The sequence below is a fragment of the Anabas testudineus genome, chromosome 9 (genome assembly GCF_900324465.2).
Source record: "Anabas testudineus chromosome 9, fAnaTes1.2, whole genome shotgun sequence".
NCBI classification, from domain to species: domain Eukaryota; kingdom Metazoa; phylum Chordata; class Actinopteri; order Anabantiformes; family Anabantidae; genus Anabas; species Anabas testudineus.
In genome coordinates this window covers 11,996,934-12,020,949 of record NC_046618.1, presented here as the reverse complement: position 1 = coordinate 12,020,949, position 24,016 = coordinate 11,996,934, and the positions used below count along the sequence as shown (strand labels likewise).

Sequence of the window (24,016 nt, the reverse complement as noted above, 5' to 3'; positions counted from 1 at the left end):
CTAACGCTGCTGCAGGGTTTGCAATGGGGGCGGAAGATCAGTCCCATGAGATGAGGGAATAAGCCGGAATCAAGAGGCGGTGGGCTTGGCAGAGGCCGATTTCTTAGTTAAAAGGTTCTTAAACTGCACAGGAGATCAGAAGAGATGGCTCCCCGCGCCCAAAGCTGTCTGCCCAGATAAGCATCCTGCCAAGTGCGGGGCGTAACAGGGTGGTCATGGGTGAATTAACTGCAAGTATGTGTGTGTTTTGAGCTATGTATGTTACAGGTGAAAGAGGAAGCTAATAGTGGAACTCACTACTACTAAGTATCAAAAGACTTCATTGAATTTTTGGTTAGTCTTAGTTAGGTTAAGTTCTTGAACGGCTGCTTGTGTTTGACACCGTTTAACATTTATGAACTTTGGTTTCTTTTGTTAAATGAAAATAGTTTATAGAACAACTGCATTGTTAAAAGGACAATTACACTGACAGTTACAGCATGGAGTGTGGACGACAGGATGATACTTAGGCTTGTAGCCCATCTGACTTAAATACAGGAAACTGGAGTTTTTGTCTTTTTATAAACTGTAATCGCTACCATACCTAACCAGGTGTCTAATCTTATCATTCACCCTAACCATGATATTCATAAAATACTGCACTTGTGAGCAGATGCAGAAAATCATTAGCATTAGATAGAAAACTAATTTAATAAATGTTATAATAAGAATTTTGTGGTTTTCTACAATAGGGGAGCTAAATCTAAATCTGTTTAATTTTCACCTTGTATCAGCATTAGCAGCAAAACGTATCAAACAATTCACGGCCTTAGCATCTATAAGGTTTGACTGTCTCAGTTAAAATGTCCCCAGTGAAACTTCCCTTCGCAGTGTAGGACCAGCCGTGGTCCAGGAGCCTGGCAGACAGCCTCCACAATGAGTGGAGGCGGCGCTTCAGCCTAATTGAATGGTGACCCTGCCGTCTCACTGTGGGACGCCCCATGCAGTGCTTTTAACAAGCTGCTGTGTCTCCTCTCTTAATAAGCCCAAACAAGTTAATCCAATCGACACACTCAAACCCTTTCTTTTTCTTTAACAAGGGACTGCCTCTACCCCCTTAATCCCTGGCTCCCCCCTTCTCCGTCACCATACCGTCACATGAATGGAGGGAGAGTGAAAGGCTCCATTAGGAAGGACTGGCAGTAAAACCCTTCAGTTCTGCACTTTCCACACTTCCATATGAAATAATTTGCACTCATACTGTATATTCAAAACAGACACACACTAATGCTCACATGTGCCTGATACAAGACTGGTCTATTTGGACGCAGCACACAGTGAGAGGGTTATGTTCGCCGACCCTGATCCACACATACACAACAACAAAACAATACACAAACAAAAATCCTGAGGGGACATTTGCCGACAGGCACGCACTCTGGGACATGAAAAAGGCATTGTTAACAAACCCTCCCAGCTCCACAAACAAGAGCCACTGATTCCCTAACAATACAAGCCCCTGGATGCACTCACCCACTAGCTCTGCACAACCTCACACCAGCACAATAAATAACCTGCACAACAAAAGGCTATTGTGTGTAAAAGCCCACAGTTTAGGCATTATTGCCATGATATACAGTGTTGGAATAAGATATTGGCAGCTGTGTCTTATATATACGATGCAGTGTGTTGCTGTTATTGGGGCTTATACGGGCTTGTATGCCATGCAGTCGTATTTATAAGAGGTTTCTGTGCAGATGAACGGCATCTTGGCAGAAAATCTCAGCTGTTAGCTTTCCATATTCCAGTCAGCTTCAATAGCTTCACCCATGGGATGAGGGATGAGGAATGTCTGGCAGTCCAACAGCAGCAAGTTGTCTGTCATTTCTAATCACAACACGCCTGCCTAGACTAATGTCAACTCTGTAATAGCAATGAGGACTAATTGACTTCACAACCAACTGCTGCATCTTTGTGCTGGGTTAGGTTTCATTAATGGTAAATACCACGCTCACAAAGCAGAGAGCTATTATTGCTGTGTGGCAGCCACACTTAAAATGTAGAAAATGACAAAAGCTAAGGTCCAGCAAATATGACATTTTGATTCAAACAAAGGCAGCGCAGAGTCTGAATCTTTAATCTAAACTCTAGTGTGAACGTGTTTTCTGTATTACTGGAGTGGGGAATGTTGAGGATCCTGTGAATAACTGAGGATATTATACGAAATTAAACCATATTTTTTCAGCCACTGCCTGAACTGCACACTGCGAGTAAAGTTTAGAGGGTTTAGACTGGGCCTGTCATGTAGTACTTATTTACTTACTTGGTGAATCAAATGATTTACTGAGAAAAAGTTTCGGTAAATACTAAAGGCTTGTTCGTGTACTAGCTTCTCATGTTAGTGAGGAAAACACTGCACATGTGCTGCAATCCTAGGAAACGACCAGAATCACCAGTTCTCTGAAGTGTTACATGTGCAGTTTTTGGCTTTTGGTTATGTAAGTCTCTACATGCTCTTTTTTTTTTTTAAAACACCTACTGAACAATATAAGTGTGCAGTGTACATGTGGCAATAGTAAGCTAAGCTGTGATTAGTCTGACCTTGACATCAGTAGATCACGTGAATTTTCCATACAAGTGCCTCAACACTAAATAGATTATACAAGAAACGCAAGTTTACCCTGTAGCAAAAAGGTTTTTTTGATGTTGTTTGTTGCTCTTTAGCAGCTTCAGAGATCATAATAACATTAAATTGATATTTTTACAAAACGCTATCACTACACATAAAGCCATAGGATGGTAACATGGTCTTCTAATTACAAACGTCATCACTACAAATCTTTGAATTGCTAGTTTTGATATAAAAAGTTGTTTCCTGTTTGATCAACATTGCGAAACCCAACACATGTCTGTGCTCCCACACTCTGTTAAATCTGCTCCAGCACAGCACAGCCAAGGTACTTTTACAACTCGACTGAGTCTCTGCTTGTGCTGGTGCCAACAAGGGACTTTGAGCAATGAGAACGTGGCTTAAGATTGTCAGACAAACCACAGGGAAAACACATCCTCTTCTCCTCTTATTACCTCAGCCTTTGTTGTATTGTTTTGCAGGGTAGCAGCATCAGTTGTCATCTAATAGTACTTTCACGCAGAAACCCTGTAAATGCTTTGACATACTGAACAGATGGTGAAGGGTAGCTGTGGAGTTCACCACAGATGTTGATCACAGATACACAACCACATTTAAAACTAAATTTCCCTCTACAAAACAGATTCTTTTAAAGATTGTTGCCGCAGATGCAACCTCACCAAGCAGGAGTTCCTCACATAAATCAAAAACCCTCTGCACCAACTTCAGCCAAACGTGAAAAACGAGTTGTGCTTTCTTGGTTTTCATGCTAGGATTTATATTTTCTCAGTAAACCTTATTACACACCATTTGTATAGCATTGTTGATATTGCAAAATTTCTTATCCCAATGTGACACAATCCTTTATTGTCCCAGACAGGTCCATTCATGGCTTAACACAACAACAATAAAACAAGGGTTCTTTTTTTCCTCTACCCATCCTATGGTTGCTCACTTGAATATTCAAACAGTGTTCATTGTCTTTTTGTGTTTTGTTTATTGTTTGTTGTGCTGTCATTCCTCAGCTTGGCTCCTGAACTTCAAAGAAAGGCTTATGTCAATTTATGATGAAATGGAGTGAGCAGGCGAGAGAAAAAGGGGGAGAGAGAGGAGGAGAAAACCTCCACGCAAAATGGCCCTGCCACGAAATGTATGCTTATTAATGGATGTTCAATAAATCAATGGAATATAATTAAATTCAAACAATGTGATTTCTTCTCCCGCTTGCTGAAGCCTGACTACAAACATCACTCTCTGCAGGGCCTAAGGTGACCCCAATTTCTATGGTCTTTTGGACCATAGGACTTACTGGAGGGTGTCACAGATCCAATAGCCAGTCATGCATAGCATTAGTTTGCTATGAAGCCCACAAGGCAATCGAATAGTACACCGTCAAAATGTTGACACTGATCTCATTTGATATATTTAAACTGTGACAAAGCCATTTTTGCTCTCCTGGATATTAAGGAATATAAAAGAGAGGATGACATGACTGCTCACGGCTAAGTTAGCCGAGAGGAAACAGGCATTTTTCTCCACATATTCTCTCCACACGGCAATTTCCATCTCTGAGACTCAGCAGCATTTCCCTTTATTCTATAATGTGTGCTATCCAGCTGTTGTCATCCTGCTTCCTCTTGAAGCTGGCCCTGACCAAGCCAGCATAGGGAATCCAATTGGACAGAGTAGGAGGTGAGGCTGCGGTTGGTAATCACCTGCTGGCCAAAGGCACAGATGGTACAAACAGCAGCAAGATGTGTGTGCAGCAGTAGTCCACCAAGTCTTTGTGACAGGTTGACAGACAAGCACAAAAACCTGAGAAAGTCACAGCAAACTGAGGAATTACTTCATGCAGATTTGATGCAGAAACCTGGCGGCCTGGGGTGTGCGTGTGTATGTGTGTGTGGGGGGGGTGGTCATGGACCTGTCTGACAACACTGACCCATTTCCAGCCCGTGAACAGGCTTTATAAGATGGAATTAATCGCTTGTTTTCACAGGCAAGGTTAGTGATTGAGGAAAGTGAAAAAGTGGGCAGCTTGTAATGATTTAAAATGGCAGATGCTTTCCATGACAAAAGCAACCTGATAAGGGCTCCTGTTATCAGCGAGTCTGACCAGCCACAAAGAGAATTGAGAAGCGAGGTCATCGCGGAGATAAGAGCATATGTGCCGACTGATTATCTCGTCCCTCTCAAGGATTTTTGATACATTTCGTCGCTCCTGTGATTTATTCTGAAGACCAAAGACTTGCTTTATGCTTCAGCTTTAGGAACTTTACTTCAAGGAGAACACGGCCGATGTTCACCTGTTAAAATTTATTCTTGGGCTGCAATGATTTTAAGTCTTCTGACACACCGGAGACAGTCAATTTAGGTTTCCACCAGGATTAACAGAAGATATATGCTGATACATTTAACTGAACGTGGAACTGACACAGAAATCAGGTGCAGAGTCTGTTAGCTCTTCACTTTGAGCTCTAGATGAAGGGAAGTTGGACCAAGTCATTTAGTTTATTGATGTTGCTAGCAGAGATTTTTTTTTTTTTTTGATAGTCAAGGCTCCCAACACATCAAACACATCAGAGTAAAAATGCCCTGGAGACATGCCTCTTCCTGAAGACTCCCCAGCAGATGAGCTCCTTCTGCTCTGTGTGTTACTGTTCAGTGCCTTAGTTTGTCCTTCACAAGAGACAGGTAACACTGCCAAGACCCTGTAATTAGTACAGATGGAGACTGTTATAGTCTCTTCCCCTCCCTGCAGAAATGTCAAGGGAGGTAATCTATAAATTCCTGCATATTAATGCAATTTAAAACCACTCCAGACACCTTGCTGGAGGCAGGTGATAAAAAGGTGAGAGGCAGAGTACCTGGCTCACAGCTGCCGATATGCTGGTGACATCAATCCTGCAACTTCCTGACCCCACACCCTCAACATACACACACCAAAATAACTTGATAATCTATCTTCATTCTCAGAAAATGCTCTCCAAATCCTGACCTTAGGCCTTACAACTGGGTCTCTATCAATAATTAAATGGTAATCTAAAAACCCATTTTAGTTGGGTCATCTTTCTGTGCCATTGTCCCTGCTTCTCTTGTTCCTCTATCTATTTTTTCCCTCTTTCTGTAAGATCTAGTTAGAGATTCCATTAGCATGAGAAAGCAGGATGGTAATTGTCTTCACCCTACTGAGTGATCCCTGGGTAGAGGATTAGGCTGAGAGAAAGCCCTATTTCAACTCGGAGCACAGATGCTGCCCACAGCCACCCATTCCAGATTAGATTAGACTGCAGAGGGATGAAACATATATATACGTACATATTATACACAAAAAACGTGAACCGGAGGTTTAAACCAATAAACTTTTGTTCACCATTCGCCACCCGCTTTGTTTTCCTACCTTCTTTTTGTAAATTTCCCTTTTAATCCACTAATATACTTTTCTGTTAAAAATATGGCATGTGGGAAGGAGGCAGCTTACAATTTTCTTTCTTTCTCTCTCTCCGATATGCACAGAGTATTTAGAGTTGAATCTCCCTAAATCATCTTCCCGGGCCACCCTGTCCGTCACTAATCTGCCTGCCACCGCCCACTCATAAGGAGGTGTCACATTTCTGGCACTCTTCCATGGGATAAGCTCTTCAAACACCAGAGCTTCTCCTCTTGACCTTTCTGCGAAGATGATCGATTAAGCCCATTGGATTTATTCCATAAACAGCCAACCATTACATCAAAAAGGCAAGGAATTTACCTCTGAGGCAGAACTTAAAATCCATATAAGCTTCATGAGGCTTCCATTTTTATTGGCTTTTTCGATCCTTTTGATGCAGCACATTAATAACCACCGAGTCTTTTTAGAAGCTGTTTCTGTATCTGAATCACTGCAGTTGTCTACCTGTAATTATTGAAGCAAATGACAACAGAGTGAATTTCAGCTGCTGTAATCTGTGATGCAGTTCACTCTCTTGCCTGCACAAAGCAGAGGGAAAAAAATTACTGAAAAGTTTTAAATCAAAAACGCTGCAGTTAAAGTTGCCTCGTTAAAAACAGCACGTGTTGTGGTAAGTCAGGCAGAGCCTTTTTTTTTTTTTTAAACTCTGCTTTTCACCTGTCCAGGAAGCTCTGTGGGGTAAACCAAGGAGTACTGAGGCCAGTAAAAGGGCCGCTTCTTGCTTGCTGCGTGAGCCATTAAGTTACAACACTGCAGGCTTCCTGTTTTCACGCTCGAACACCTTCTACATGCTTTCAACAAGGACAAGACTAAACAATCTCAAGTGAAACAAGAGGGAGCAGAAACCTGAGAAGACAAAGAGTTTTCACACAAATCACATCAACAAATCACATGTCATTTTGAATCCCATTTGTGAACGTTAACACAGGAAGTCTAAAACCAGTTCCATTTCACCAGGAAACCGGGAGATCGCCCTCTGAGGGACCAGACTAGATTCCTCCTCTTTGTGAACGCAGTGGCCAGCGAGCTGTGCTTCAGCTCTGAGGGACTCCTGCTCTATGGTAATCATATCCTATTTGAATAATGAGGCAATACCATCACTCCTGCTGCCTAGTCCTCTGCATCCTTGACTGGAGTCTTTGATAGACACTAATTCTAGCTCCATCTATAAAGCTCTTCTCATGCATTTTTAATAGAATCTATTACTTTAGGATTAAATTATAAAAGACTGTCCTCCTTAAATTTTTAATAGTTTGCATAATTGGTATCAGGGCCTCAATGCGAATCATAAAAACCCAGTTTGTACAGGACTGAGCTGCGGAACGAGACAGACAAAAAAACCACACAGCACTGTTGCACAAAAATGACACACATGGAATGACACAATTGCAGACAAGCATACATCTGCACACGCTTGTGCATGCATGTGTGAGTGAGGCCATTATATCTTTGGGGTCATTGCTGTGGAGAATAAGGTGATGTGAGCTTAGCAAAGTAAATAAAGAGGACAATAAGGTCAGGGACCATGAGAGCTGCTTTTGGCTGCTGACTTCCTGAAGGAGGCAGGAGGAGCCACCTGATGGAAACGGGAGACATAAACCAAGTGTCCACAGACACCTGTGACCACAACACTCATAGGAGCAAACAGCAAAAACTACTTAGCAGGTTCACAGCCTCCCTTTGTCCCCACAGTCACTGATTACTGTGTTCAGTCAGCATGAATGTCTTTCCCCCTCTCTGTCCCCAGTTTCAGGCAGATCAGCCATGAGTTAAATGTCATCTGCACTCTCTCACTCTCACTCTCTGCATCTCCAGCTCAGCTCTTTCCAATAACAGACGCAGCATACAGCAGAGTAAATGTGTCTGATGCATCTCCTCTAAACTAGAGCCCCCTTAGAAATCTATGCACGTCACCATCCCCCAAATTAGCACCACAGGGACACCCCCCTCACTGCCCTCGCCTGCTGGCGGCAGCTCTTTGGCATATCTGTACCAGGGAAAATATTTCACACTGTATGAATTATTAAGTGTGGGGCCAGTGCTAAGCAGCGTGGAGATAGACCAGTTATTCACAGCTCTATTGGGACGGATGCGCCGGAAACCCAGGCCGCTCGCCTATCAGATCGTTTGTCACCAGCGATAGTCAATTTACAATGAGAGAATTTTTCAATTTATTCATTCTGCTGTCACTGCAGTTTTCTACCTCCACTCATTCCTCTCAACAACCCCCATCCTCCTTTAAGTCTGTGTCATCTGCTGAGGGGGCTCCACGCCTGCACCAACTGTCTGCTTCTCTATCTGATACTGTTGTTCACTTTGTCTTTTCTCAGCCTGGAGGTGAAACACGTGCAGCAAACATGAGGAGAGTGATTGTGCTACTTTAATCATCTTAACTGAGGTAAAGGTGTGTTGGGGACATCCTGTGGCAGCCGAGGGGTTTTGGGCCCCAGTAGTAAAGCTGTAGCTGACTGTGGTCCTGCGATAAAGCAGAGGAACAGGAAACTGGGGTAGGGGTGGGGTGCTTAGTTGTGCCTCTTCATGGAATGAGCTCCTGGCAAGAGTTAGGACCCCCCATTAGATAGGAGCAAAACAAAGAGAACTCAATTAAACAGCAGCAGAATTATTTACACTGTCAAAAGCGAGTTAAGGAAAAGAGGAAAAAAAGTTTATAAAAGCATATTCATGATAAATATGCACAACTATTTGAACCTGCATTGCAATAAAAGAATGCTTTTCCAAAACACCCCAGAGGGCAGGATCCTGCTTATTTTCACTTAAGAAGAAATGCCAAATAACAACTCCCACACAGATAGATGGAGGACCTCAGCACAAATGTCTGGCAGACTGTAATTTCAACATTAATTACTGAAGGTGAACCAGCTGTCAAAACAGCCACAGATTTCATTTTTGTTCACAAATACCCTCTGTTAAAGAAGACGAACAGCACAGACCAGCCTCAAAAGCCCAGAGTAGCATTCTTCCATCGCTTCAAGAGACGGGAACTCAAATTCACGAGAGACAAAACATGGCTAATGTTTACCTTTTTTCTTTCTTTCTTTTTTTCTCGTTTCTAAGTTGGATATACAAGAGAAATAGAAAATGACAACATCAGCTTTGTTGGTCTAAATGCTCAGTGAGAACAGTCTGACCTGTAAAGCCTGTAAAGTGTTTCTCTATCTGTTATGTTCTTTGAAAGCCTGATGCAGACGGGTTTCACTGAATGGGCTTGATGTGAAAGGCAGAGATGTTAGATAAATGTCCTCGCAGCCAAGGCCTCTGCCCTCTTCCTGATGATGCATTCTTATACTCACATACCCACTCCCTCTATACACACACACACACACACACACACACACACACACACACGAGTGCCAACAATGCCACTGAGGGCAGCATTTGTTTGGGGACAAGGTGACCCTGTTGCCTAGGGGCCTGTGAACAGGCACAATGAAGGCCTCTCATCCTGCACACACCCAGCCGGCTGTGTTAGGCTGATGATGGGTGGAGGGAAGCGGGGAGAAGGGTGGGGTGTGAGAGGCATTACGACACCCCGCTACAGCAGTTTTAAAACCCTATTCAGACAGCCTCCTGAGATAGCCCCTTTCACACCCTGCACAGACGGAGTAAAATCCCCGCTTGTAACCTAGAGTCACGCAGTCAACAGATGGAGCAGCTATTGAGTGAAGGATCGCGCCGCCAGAGGCAGCTCCCCATCCATCCCCACTGGAAACAATGGGGCAGCAGGTCAAGAGTGCCGTCTCCAGGAGGAGGGGTCACAGAGGAGGGGCGTGCTTCAACACAGTCGAGCTATGCAGGCACTTTGAAACTGGAGGAACTGAGAGAATCTTTATTCCATGACGGGTGGAGGGGAGGATGACTGGGCTGCATGCAAGGTGCCTGTGCTGTGGCACAGACTCAGGTCGAGCTTGCTTATATGTAAATCTGGGACAGCAGTGTTTGTGTTTAACCTGTATACAAGAACAAAAAGACATCCCTGTGCAAACACATTTGCATGTTCAGAGGAAACACACACTTGCTGTTTAATGCACATTTCAAGGACCAAATGTGACGGAGACTCGCTGCTCTGAGCACAAAAAATAAAGCACAGAAACTTCCTTGTTGATAAAAAGCCCTCCAATGAGACTAAGTACACATAGAGAAACCTTTACCACTGCTAAACTGTTGCAGTGCCCCAAGGACATTTTTCATAAGCATAGTTTCAATAAATACACACATAAAACTGGAGTCACATATTACAAAATTAGTCTGCTTTTCTTCTAGTTATTAAAGTACATATTTTAAAACAAATGCTCTGCTTCAAGGATTCCTTGTTGTTCAAACTCTGAATATTCTCCTAGCAGCAACATGTGAGATTACAGTGAAGTGCCAGACTAAAGCCTACATAAATAGTGGCGTTACATTGTTCTGAAGTCATTATTAACGGATTGATTTCTGGCGTTGTTAAAGTGGAGGAGCAACTGTGAGCCACACAAGATGAACAGTCATGTAGATGTGCTCAAATGCTCACGCGCCTGTGTATGCACAGATACGTAATCACGCAAACGATCACATAGCTGTAGTAGCTCCCTTTAGGGGAAAGTATATCCATTTCCAATGACCAGCAGTGTTGCTATCATGTGGCTCTGACTTAGGAGTCAATTAGTCATCTGGGCTGCCCTGCCTCACTGGGTTTCTATGGCCTGAGAGGAGACAAAGACACGAGGAAGGTATACAATGATCCCATACCTTCAGTCTTTACATGGCACAAACATTCCTACTATTGAGATGCCAAATACTGACACTTGTTTGGTTTATGGGGCCACAGGAAGGTACTCATAAAAAAGCACAGGGTTCAGGAGCATCGCAGCAATTCTCACTCTCCAAGTGACAAGAAAAGACTCAAAAAAACTAATCACACTTAATTAAACAAAAAGCGTAGCCTATTAGTTAGTAGAGGTAAAAAACTCAGGGGTCAGTTAATGTTTTTCTGGGTTGTATTACACTAGTGCCTTGTGCTAGGACACCGTCATTTCATCCATCCAGGCATTGTTATTCTTTTCCCGTGTCCTATCACAATATAGCACTGTTTTGCCATTTCAGAATATGCCACTGTTATGCTATTTGAGCCCAAAAATTAAAAAAATAAAGCCTATTCCAACCACGCTGAAAGGGATCAATAAGTGCATAGAAAAAGAAAATGGCCATAAACACAGAGGCTTTTATTCAGAGTGCCACGATGCAGATGAAAGCACAGAATGCACCTGCAGAGCATAGCCGGGCGCCCAGAGAGTTATCAGGTGGGGCCAGAGAGCGCTGGCTATATTCAGACCTCAGCACCATCTATCTCCACAGCAGCTATTAGATTTCTAATACTGTTGGTTTTAAGGAGGCTCCGCTTTCCTGCCACAATGAGACAGATTCAGGCCTGGTTGCCACCTTTTCCTTTTCAGTGTGGTCTCACAAGGTCCTCTCGGTTTTCTACAAACAATGCTGCTGGGCTGCGGCTCTTATTTAAAAGATTAATAGGATGCTGTCTTGGCACAGAAGCAATCAGTGAGGTTTCTGTGACAGCAGAAAAAGTGTGAAAACAAGGCAAAGAGGAGAGACCATTGTCACGGTTACCAACTGGCTGCCGCAGCTCAATTGAGATAGCTCTGGCTTTCAAACCCAGCTGTCAATCACAGTAGTAAGCATCAATGGGGCGAATTTGAATGATAAAACGATAAGTCATGAGCAGGCGAGTTCCCTGTCATGAGGAAAAGGGGCTGTTTGAGTGTAACTCGCTATGGGTGGAGATATTTCACTGCAGCCATATGGAATTTGGTTTTCCTCAAGTTCCAGGCTTCACCCCTCAATCATGACAGAATGTGTAATCACCAAATGTCTTCCTCTCAATCCCTGTTACAACTGGCAGCACAGTGCTGTCACTAGAGATGGGGGAACAAAATGGAAAGCTGACTAAAAGACAAGCTTTAAGTGACACTTAATTTGAGATACCCAGGCATTCTCTCAGCTCCAGTAAACAGGATCCATCAAACTTCGCCCAGAGCCTGTATGAGTCTGCAGCTGTCTGTGGGGAGAAACACAGTATGCCTGAGAGGTCCTGCATTATCAAGAGAACTGATGAAGAGAAGGAAGAAACCAAAGTCCTTTAATAGTTACTAAAAACATCCAAGAGGAAGCACTGGATTGATGATATTATAAAGAGCAAATTTTCATCTTAGCCATGTCTACGGGTCCATTCAAAGCATTTCCTCTTTTAAAGACAAACAGGCAAAACAAAGCATAACAGAAGGTAATGACAGCCTCAGAGAAGACAACACAGAGGGTAAAAAAAAACACAAGTGAATTGGTGGAGAATTCGGAGAAAAACACTGAACAGCTGCTTTTTCCCAGTGCTCATCCCAGGAGAAAGTCCCATGCGATCTCCCTGATCCTAGTTTGTGGCTGACAGAGGGGACCGCAGCTCTGCTCATCTCCCGATTCACATTGCTCTGTACCCCCCACCTCCTCCTCCGCGCACTGCCCGCCTCACTGTCGCTCCACTGCCAGGAGGAAAAGATGGCAGGGATGAGAGCTGAGAGTGGGGGGGGGGGGCTACATCAAGGAGAGACTCTCCCAGTGGGCTCTCGTCAGTTCCAGGCCATTGCACCTTGCTCGCTGGGATTTTGTTTACACACACACACACACACACACACACACACACACACACACACACACACACACACACAAGCAGAGGCAGATGACTATTAATGGATACAATAATGTGGTGTGGTTTTTTTTTTTGGATGTACAGTCACATTTTGTTTTTGTAAACTGATAAAAATCTGATCACTATAAGTTGGTGACAAAAACATAAGAGTGTGATGCCTCACAGAGCTCATTTAAGTGACACAGGAGCAGATAACGTTCAATCAAAACTCAGTGATACGGTTCATGTGGTCAGTGGTAATGTGCAGCCAAAAGGCCTGACACACTTCCACGGTCTTTGGGGACGAGCAGAGAACGCCAGGCTGCCCTTGTGTGTTCAGTCTCTACAGATGTTGCCTTGGAGAGCGGCTGACTGGCTGGCTGCGGTGACAGCTGGACAGCTGTTCCTATAGACGCAGCCACAGAAGCATGCCATGGAGATGGGGGGTGGGGGATAGTGCTGTATGTTTAGTTTATCTGTATGAAGTTCCCAGGACATGTAGAGCTGTCATTTTTAGCAGTGGTGCATGAGCCTGGATAGGGAAAGATGGCACTGAACAGGATTCGGAGAGAGAACACAGATGGGTAAATAACAGACATGCCTGACATTATTTAAAGAAGCTCCAATAACAAACAGATTTTTTTGTACATTGTAATTTGTCTATCCAAAAACGAAGTCTAATGCAACACCAACTGGCTACACTGGCCTAAGTCAAAACATTCAATTTGATCCATGAAGTCTGTTTGAGCAGCTGTGACTTCTTATCATCATAAACAAGTAAAAGTTTAATATGAACTTCATAGGGAATTTCAAATTATTTTCTTTACTTCTTCATAAAAGAGCAGAGGAAAAAATTCTATTTTCAAAAGCAGAGAGGATAATTGGCTGAGTATTAAAATGACTCTGGACTTTGTGCCAACATCAGTGGCTGGTGGTGATGAAAGGCGGTTTAAATTGGGGTCATGTTCAGACATTATACCTTTATCCTGCCACTTAAAAATATGGTTACCTAAAATTATAGAGACCTCCAGGAGAAGCCCTGATTGAAGACAGCCTATACATTCACATCCTGACTGAGCTGTGGTTGGAGAATAAAATATTGAAAAAGCAATATTAAATCTTGTCACCTGCTGAATAAACACACTGCAAATCATGAGTTAAACAGCTTGGATTGACGCCAGTCACTTCTGCCAAAACTCTGATTTTTTTCCTATGCAGACCAGGCTATTTATTATCCCACAAAAGGTCAGCAATTTGTTCAACTCAATAAAAATGTTAATAAAACTAAGAGCCGACAAGATGAAGCTCTCATCGCCTCTGGTGGCCCATCAAAACATGAATATGTGAATGTTTGTGCATATGTGGCTGCATCCATGTGAGCACAGTGTTGCCACTGCGGCGCTACACAGGTCAAAGGTTGTACAGCAGCAGCTATCTAGCTGGAAATATAGTCATAATCCCGGTCAAACTCCACCAACCTCTCAACACAAAGCTGATCTAAACACATGCTCACAGACACATGCACATGCACAATTCTGCTACCTACAACAACCAGGAGATGATAAGCAACCCCCCACCAAAAATCCCCCACTGCAGCTCGCACCCGCAACCCACTCTACTAAATAAATGAAAAGACCCATTAGGCAGATTTCAAAGGCTGGCAGTGGGCTTGTAATTATATATGAAATATTTTACAGGAAAAAAAAAGTGATTACTCTGGATGCAAGTCTGGAAGTGGGTGGGGGTGGGTTATTGCTAAGCAACCAGTCATTATCCTCCAGAGTGGAGCGAGGTGACCGGCCATTCGTCTAACTCCGTGGCTTGCCAGGCTCCTGTGCAAACCCCCTCCCCTCCTTTCCTGTGCTGCTCTCTCTCCGTCTTCACTCCCTCGCTCTCTCTCTCTCTCTGTCGTCTCCCCGTCCGAATACAAACAGAGATAAAGAACGCTGCAATCGCTCTTGACACACAAATAGGTTAACACAATAAAGCCGGCTTTGCCTGGCTCACTCGAGGGAGGAAAGCAATTCCAGCAGCAGGCAGGAGGTAATAAAACAGGGCTAGGAGTGTGTGTGTGTGTGTGTGTGTGTGTGTGAGTGAGAGAGAGAGAGAGAGAGTCTGTGTGTGTGTCCATACATGTCCTCATGTCAGTGTTCCTATGTTTTTGTATGTGAGTGAAGGCAGGCACACAGAAGCTCTTTGGCCTCAGGGTCTAATATCCCACGGATTTTCAACCTTTCCTTGACACAAATAATAACACAAGATAAAATGACAGAAATTCCAGACCACTCCTCCATTTAGATTAAGGGAATGGTGACTTTATATGAACAATATAGCTGGCCTGGCTAGCTATATACAAAACACATAAACGTTTTCCTGTGGGTCACATGCCAGCTCTCTTGTAAATGGTCTTCGGCCTGGTTAAAATTCAACAAGTAAATTGAATGAGTTTTATCTGTGCAAGCCTCGGCTTACTCTCCCTGGCGCGGCTGCCAGGGCTGGCAATAAATGATAAAAATCTCCAGAGTTTTATTAAATCGTGTTGCATTCACGCTGAACTCCGGAAAATGGTGAGGTGGCTTCTGCAATTACAATCCGGACCAGACAACATTGTTTTCTCCAGTCAGTGGAAATTTCATTACCTCACAGCAAACACCTTAGAATTGGGTAATAGCCTCTTTTTGTCACAGACACAAACCGTCTGACACCCCATAAGCATTTGCAACAATATGCATCTCGCCAGTCCCAGTCCGGATGCTGGTCAGCATAATGTGCACCGTTACTCACTGTTATGGACGAACTGAATGGAGAAAATAGCGGTCAATAGCTAATTTGTGGATTGACTGTAGTGTAATCAAATGCACTGAACCTTAATATATCCATGCAACTGACATATCGCTCCTCAGGCTATTATAGACAAATGATGTAGGTGACACATGGCCCCATCTCTCACATGTCAATAAATAAAGAAGGGGCTATGTGTTTCCCAGTGGAAGGAATGAAATGTCAAGAAAAACCCCAATTAGGGCTTCTGGAAAAGTTTCACACGTTCAGGTATAACGACATAGCCAAGTGTGAATCTGTTTCTCTGCTTTTACCCACCGTTCTTTTGACCAGGTAATAAAACAGCAGAGATGTAAAGTGGTGGACATTGTCAACAGGGAATAAATTACCAAAACATGATGAGAAAACATCTTATCTGTCTGATGTACTTCCTGCTTCTGCAGAAAGCTACAAAGCCCGAGGGAGAGCAGTCAACCAAAATGCAAGGAGATGGAGATTAGGATGATGTGCAGTTCCTTGTTCCATTAAAGTTTGATCTTCCTCAATAGCCGAGGAGAATCAGATATCTCCCATTCAAGATTAAAGTACACCAGCATAGAGGGAGAGATTAATCAGAGGACTGCATGAGATAAAAACAGCCTTGCTTCTGGCATGGAAAACAGTGGCAATAAAGAGTTCAGCTGATAAAGTGAAACATGGCGAAGCACAATGGCAAATCAAACAGCATGTACGGGGCTCCAAAACAAATCAAAGCACTGACTAGACTGTGATACAGTGGCTGAAGATGTACAGCAGGGGCTGATCTGATAGTAACCAAGGCCTTCATTTTATTACTGGTTAAGGTTGAACAGGGCACGCCGAGGATTTTCCCATGTTGCTCACTGTCGCCAGGCCCTCATTCCTTCTCCTCCTCTTCTCCTTGAGATCAATGGCGCTGGGGTGATTTCACAGCAGCCTGCACTGTCACCCAGAACAAATCAATGTGACCATGAGGAAAGCAAGAGCGGTATTGTTTTTAAGGAGAGCAAATTCGCTGTTGGAGAGCTTGTCAGATTTGCTTTATTCTCTTTGTTCCCCCAAGAACATTTTGGAAGGAGCACGCCTCCCCTCACTTTTCTGGCTGGGTTAGAGAACAACCCATAAAGTGCACAGGACTCTTGTTCGCAACGCTATCATCGCTCGCATTAACCACACAGAAATTCCACGACTCCCGTTCTCCGCTTTTTACTTGCACAAGAGCAGTTTCCAACAAAAAAAAAAAAAAACGAACTAACTGCTGTAACCTTTACGAATTAAAGGCTGTGCATTAACCTTGAGGCCTTGGTGAGATGCAACTTCCATTCAACCTCACAGAGGGTGAGAGGGCAAGAGAGGGGAGGAGGGCAGAGGATCAGGCTGTCCGTCATGCGCTAAATGGCTGCAAAAAAACTCAGAAGAGCTGCCTGCGTCTGCCATGACAGCAAGTCAGATCACATGAGCACACGAGCGGTCAGGCAAACCTTCTACTGTAGCCTAAATAACAGCAAATCATTGGTGGCGTAACAAGCCGAGAACCAACTCATCAGAAACACTGCAGGGGTGCACGTATGCAGCCTCATGTCTCTAGTCTGTTTTTCCACAGCTAATCCACATGAAACAAAAACCTTCTTAAACTGCAATTTAGAAAATCAAGAGCAAGTTTGCATAGTACAAACCTTAATACATTTTACTGTGCATGTTTAAAAAAAGAGATTGTGTTTGAGTATTTGACTCTGATGTTGTTGAAATATTGACAGACTGGGGAGGTAATGATAGCCACCCATCTGACGTTTGTAGTACAGCTAATAAGAATAAGACAGGCGTTATAGAGAGACGTAAATATTGATATACTGCATTAGCCAAGTAAACGACAAGGCAACACTGTCAAGCATAAAGTTCTAGTAGTGCCTCCTGCAAACACTAATGCCAAATACACTAACAGAAGCGCTCCAGCTAATCCCGTCTGTACATTTATTGTCAAAGCCCATCAACACAATCATCTCCATGGGAAAGAGCCGTCACTTTCAACCCCTATTCATTCACTCTGACTGGCTAAGGTGTGTGTTTGATTCTCCGCAATCATTTGACTGTAATGCTTTTGTTTTTTTTCCTCCCAAGCACTGATGTGCATGACAAATCTCACTGCAGGAACATCAGAGTTTATATTAAATCATGTAATATACAAGAAAGGGCACAGCTCCTTTGTTTGCCTACACATGAAAAATATTAAAACAAGGACTGTTATAGATTTTCTCTGATATGAAACACTTTGATCTAGTACCTGATGAGCTGCTGTTGACATGGCTTTGAGAGAAAACTTTCATGTTCCTTACTGTGTCCAATGATATTTCGAATTAAGAAGCTTTTCTTAGATATCAGCTAATCTAGGAATATTATTTTTTTCTTTGACAGGAGTAGAGAATGTTTTACATGATTATTTACATCTACTGTATATTATTCTATGAATTGAGTCTGGGGACAGTAAATCTGTTTTGACAATGTTATTTTATTTTCATGAATAGAAAAGCACCACTTTCAGTAATAAAGTCCGCACAAGATTGGACATGCATAGCTTAGAGACTCCAGGGGTGGGTAGATCTTGACTAAAACTCTCTGTCTTGCTCTCTCGTTCTCACACACACGCACACACACACGTGCACACACACACACACGTCTGAATCTACTATTCTAGTCATCTTAAGTGCCAAAATGAGTTTTGCTGCCTCTGGGTAGGTGTTGAGACAATCAAACCATGCAGGGATTAAAAAAGATTAATACACAGTGCAGGAAATTAAACTTCAGCGACTTTAACGATATTCATGAGTGGAGCTCACTTATTCACTTCAGGCAGGCACTTTAATAAGCAAAGAATACAGTAAGGAACCCAAACGCTATCAATCAATCAAACTGATATGCAATTTGAGTTGGAATTTGATAAAATGCCAGGCTTCTCTTAGTGTATTACTTTTGTTAATATGATGCTAAAATATGTTCTCTGCCTCAAACTGTTGGCAGCCTAAATGAGTACAGCACATCAGTTTTTACTTTAGTCATTTAGGTTTTCTTAATTCCATTAGCAAATAAAGAAGAGGAAAAGAAATTCCTGGTGTGGCCAACATGCATTAGATTTTCAATATACAAAGTACAAATCTATTTAAGATTATTTTGTGTGCTGATAGATGTTAGCAGGGCGCAACAGGAAACATGGTGAAAGCAAGAAGAATGAAATGTGAGTCAAGTCCAGAGCCTGCAGCAGGACACTTGAAGGTCCATTGTTAACAGAAAAAAGATCTAACTGAGAGGTGGAAAAATAAAGAGGCAAAACAAAAGCTACAAACTCCAAAAGGTAATTCAGTGACCTAGATATTAAAGCTTTTCTGCCATTCCATTCTCTGCTGCCTTTTCCAACCATCATGTTGAGTTAAGGCAAGCATTATGCTGGGAAGACTATTTGTTTAGGTGAGGAGCAGCCGCAGAGCTAATATGAGCACAATTTGCTCAGCAGGTCATAGGCGCAGAGTGGAGGAAGTAAATGAGGCAGTTCTGCCCCCTCGGGTGCAGCCCCTGCCTCATACATCACTGGATGTTTTATTCAATACAGCCAGGAAGGCTCCATGGCAGGTGCCCTGACTGTGGGGGCGCCTGCCCTGCTTTAGGGGCCCATAATACATTCAGCGAGCTGCCTGTCTGCGGGGCTGCTGGTGAGAGAATGACTGGAGCCGGTGAGGAAGATACATTTTTAGGATGCTTGTAGTCTAATGATAAAACATACTGTGTGCAGTTTCCCCCCCCCCCCCCCCTGCACAGTCAGCATAATGTGTAGGCCCTCATTTATGTGCAGTGTGAGCGATGAAGCTAAATATTGCAAAGCAACCTCAGCAACCCATAAGGCTCAAAGTTCACAGCAGTCCAAACAGGCTCAAGTTTATCAGAAAAAAAAAAAAAAAAAAACATCTTCAGTTACATTCAACACGATCAGGCTTTTCCGTTTGCACTGGACTTAAAGCTGCGGAGGACAACATTTACTGAACAACTCACCGGACAATGACAAACTGCTTCCACATCTCAATGCAGCACGGACCATCATCCGTGTCGCCGAGCGCAAGGTGAAAAGTTTTCCAGTGTTCCGCACACACCTCCATGCATTTTATGAGCTCCTTGATAAACGCCTGTCATAATATGCAGTCACAGTATAAGAAGAGACCGTATATCATTAACACTCCGGGGCGAAAAATCTCTAATTGCAGCAGACACCACACTCGCCCTCCCCGCGCGCAGTGACGCACGGGGGCGTGCAGATGAGAAATTCGCACCTTTTGCTCTAAGCAGCAACTCCTCGAGTGCCACATATCCCTGCCTTTGGTGCCTGCGGTGGAACCCCCTCGACAATACACTTAATTGCTACCCATACTTGAAAAGACCAATATTACACATCAAAGCAGTTCCTGAAGTCATTCGGGAGCGGCTCTCTAACAAGTCGATTTTACAACACTTCCTTTACTGTGGGTCACACATGGAAAACAAAGGCTTTAAAATGTGAAGCATGCTTATGTGAGCAACATCCTGAGAAAGAAAGGAGCATTTCCAAACATCCATTATTGTCTGCTGTTTGTTTCTTTACCGTGCCAAAAGGATCCAAAAAGGCTCAGACAAACTGTGTTAATGGCTACAAAGGATGAACTAGAACACTGACAAATCTTTTTTTTTTTTTTTAAGGCTTAGAGAAACAGAATGTATAAATATATTTACCATAAATTGCTCCGTAGTGCAGACTAGAACTCCATGCAGATTGTAGCATTCACTGAGCAATCTGCCTCTCACACTTCTGTGCTCCAAATTAAAAAGGATTCATTCTGTTCTCCAAAATCCAGCAGTCGCTTTGTCGATGTCAAATGTTGATTAAGTTTATCCTCCTCTTCCGATTGTATGCGAGCACGCCAGTAACCCTGCGAATTAGATTCCTCACTCCAGCTTCTAGCATGCAAAGTTAATAAGCTTCGCGTTTTTCTCGACTCGGCTGCCAATTTTGTTTTTTTTGTCGAGTGGAAAAGCGCAGGTCGGCAATTTCAGGAGCGTCCTCGGAAAGACTGCGCACCAAGTGCGCTTCGGGTTGTCAATTTTTGGCCTCCAGAGCAAAGTAATATGTCCTGGTTGCTCTTCCTTTTGCTTGAAAATGTTGGAAACGTTAATCGAAAGACTGGATGGTTGAGCTGCTACGCAGTATTCCCAAATCCTCCGCTGTTACGCACGGGTTTAAAGTGGTCCGTCTGCTCGCTATAGACGACCTTATGTGAAATATATCATGCAAATGTTAGTAATATTATCTTTAGGCAATATTATGTGATGGTAACCTGGAAGAAATCAAGGCTGGGTAAATGCAGCTGCCTGAAATATCCTACACTGGTGCGATGCGATGTAAAAAAAAAAAAAAAAAAAATCCCGGTGATGAGAATCTGCTCTGTCCGTCACTTTCTCCGTGGTGTCGGCAGCCTCTCGGAGATGTCTTGCCTCCCGATTCAGACTCAGATTTCCAGCTGAGGCTGTGGAGGAACCTTTATAGCAAAGCTCCGAAATGCTCTCTTTGGCGTATTAACCAAATAAGAAACGGTTAAGCATGTAAAAAGGGCTAGCTGCTGTGGGCAGCTCCGGGATGCGGTCCTTCCCTTGTGCCGAGCTGCCGAGACTGACAATAACCCGGAACGCTGCAGACTGTCAGGCTGCACAGACCGCCCACCGACCAATCACTGCACTGGGGGAATAGAAACATTCCCACGGGTTGGCCAATCATCGGTAATTGAGGGCTGTTACCATAGAGATGATCGGCGTCCAAGCGTCTGAAACCACGTTGTTTATTCGCGGAAAAATAAAATTAAAAAAAAAAAAACGTCAGATATAAACTGCTGTGGCAGAATGCAGATTGAGATCTTTAATAAGTCTTTTATCCTATAAAGCGTTTCAGCTTTTGGGGGGTTAAAGACATCACACTTCCACCAAGTTGGGTTCAAACCTGCAGGCAGAGGAGTGCCCTTGAGCCTCCGGAACACAAGCTGCAGGGATGCTGTGCAGGGAGAAATTAAGTTACTATGCAACCTGAATAAAATTAAATATGATTAGCATGCTAAATCTACTGTTTATGAATCGGTGGCTTGGTGGAAATACTATTTAATTTGGTTGAAAATCCTATAGGACAAATATCCCATACAGTTAATAAGGCTTGCAATAATCTGTTTGTAATATCAAACGTTCGGCTGATGTGTGATCACCAACCTCAGAGACAGAGTTTATTATGAGCTCCGATTTAATAAGGGTTCTGTTAGGATGCATAGGCACTTTTATCTCAAATTATAATGAGTGGAACGTTCCTGAACATGGATAGTTTCTTTCAGCAGTTGCTATAAGATACTGGGTCACTCACACACACTCGTGTCATCTCCATTCTTCATTAAATACAAATCACTGGGATGAAAATGTTCGAAGTGTGAGTTCAATATAGCACAGAAACAATGCTGGGCTAACTTCACTCAGTGGGCTACCAGTAGGGTGATGTGACCCAGTGATGGAGCATTGTGTCGGTGCATATCGGCCCAATACTCGGTCAGTTTGAACCCACTGATTTTTTAATGTGCACCTTCAATTTGAAATGACCTAAATATACTTCAGCAGGATGATCTTTTTCAAAAAACTATAGTATTTCTGAGGCTGTCTTCTTAACTTTGCAGAATTCCATTACTGACACCTCCAGCTTATATGAGTCACAGGAAACCTTGCAAAACACCTATTTTTGCAAAATGTCATTACAACAGTGAGGAAGTGGAGGGTTTACTCTGACAGAGTCCCTCCGTATTCTTCTTCTTCTTCTTCCACACTGTGTCCACTGCACACAGACCCTGGGACACACAAAGGCAGTACAAGCAATCACACATCATGGACTCTCATAATAAGCTGACGCTGGGAAGTGGGTGATGCAGCACTCAGCTTATGCCAGTGCTGATAAGAGCCTGAAAGTATTACCTCGGTCTGGCAGCCTGCTCCAAGAAATCCATCCTGAGCCAGGTCATCAATTCTGCCCTATCTGATTGCTCACCAATCCCTGGCAGCTCCATGTCGCTCTCCTGGCTTCTGCCTTTGAAATTCTCTCTATGACTTGCACTTTCATGCTAGTTCTTTGACAGAAAATAGGTACATACTGTATGTACACATAGGGTCTGGTATGTGGTCTAATACCTACATGACAAATAATTCCAGTGTGAACAAACGCTCTCCAAGAGGTGAAATTTACACCTGACACAACGAGTCTTTAAAATGTATAAGCTTCAATCACACCTCGCCCCTTATTGCTGCAATGGCCCTATAGAGCATACATTAAAGCCGGTGCAGTTCAATCATATCACCTACACCATGTGGCTGCATAGTCAATCAAACAGATGAACAATTAATTGAAAAATACTCAACCAGGGCTGTGTTGTGCTCCAGTGAGGCAGGCAGGCAAATAAGCCATTTGATTAGCTGATAAGCAGATGACTCAACAAACATTCGAGGCATGTTTACTGTGGTTTGATTAGAGTACGCCCAATACGCCAAAGATTGGACACAAATACGTTGTGAAAACACTCAACTGTTTCAATCCCCAAGGCAACATGAGGGCACATAAAAACAATGAATTATTTATAGGGGAGACTAGTGAAATATCACAGTGGATAATTTTCTGTGGGCTTTTTTCTAAATAATATGTCTGTGTCTGTGCATTTTCCAGAAATCATTCCCAGTGACAGGATCTAGAGGCTGGAGATATGGATATGAAATAATATTGGATGCTTCCCTGCCATGAAACCTATGAGGTTTTTACTAGAAGCAGGGGTTATTCACATGCTAATTGGACCTCTGTCTTTCTTAGTAAATATGATCAAAGGATATTTGCTTTGTCTCTTTTAGTTATTAGCTCTGGTTCAAAGTGAAAGACTTCACTATCAAGGCATGACTCATCTGAAAGAGGCTTTATAATACCAATAATTCCAGGGTCAGCTTCAGTAAAAACCACTGCAGCTTCTGTTTGAATGGGGCCATCTCATAAATAAAGCTCTTGCACACCAGAGGTAACATTAGTGTCTGTCTCTAAGCTGAAAGCCTTACGCTATTACACTTTGTTCCTGAAAGTGAACTCAGTTTAATTGAGCAAAGTTCAAGTCTCCACAAACAGCAAAGTAACAGAAAAAAAATCAATGGCAGCAGAGGCATGGAAAAAAGAGATAGCATTGATTTATCTGCCATTGATTTGTGAGGATCGCTGCATTGTACCCTCTGGGTGAAATACATGCTGCCTGCCAACTGATGGGGATGAATCTGAAAAGGTGTCAAGTGGTTAGAGGACACAGAAGTGGAGGATGAGATCAGGGGCAGCCACAGTTGGCAGGCGAGGAAGAGTAGACTTGAAATGGAAGCAAGAGCACAAAGTATCAAACAGAAGAAG

General features: G+C 43.1%; 1 protein-coding gene across 2 annotated transcripts in view; it reads right to left on the bottom strand.

Annotated features, from left to right (window-relative positions):
- Positions 1-21,217, bottom strand: part of fam222a (family with sequence similarity 222 member A) — a 47,777-nt gene extending 26,560 nt beyond the window's left edge. The window contains exon 1 of one of the 2 annotated variants that reach the window (XM_026343767.1): positions 20,299-21,217. The gene's annotated coding sequence lies outside the window, so the exon portion shown is untranslated. Of the gene's footprint in view, positions 1-12,056; positions 12,147-20,298 lie in introns of those variants that run through there. The other variant, XM_026343768.1, reaches the window with a different exon arrangement.
- Between the last annotated feature and the right edge of the window lie 2,799 nt (positions 21,218-24,016).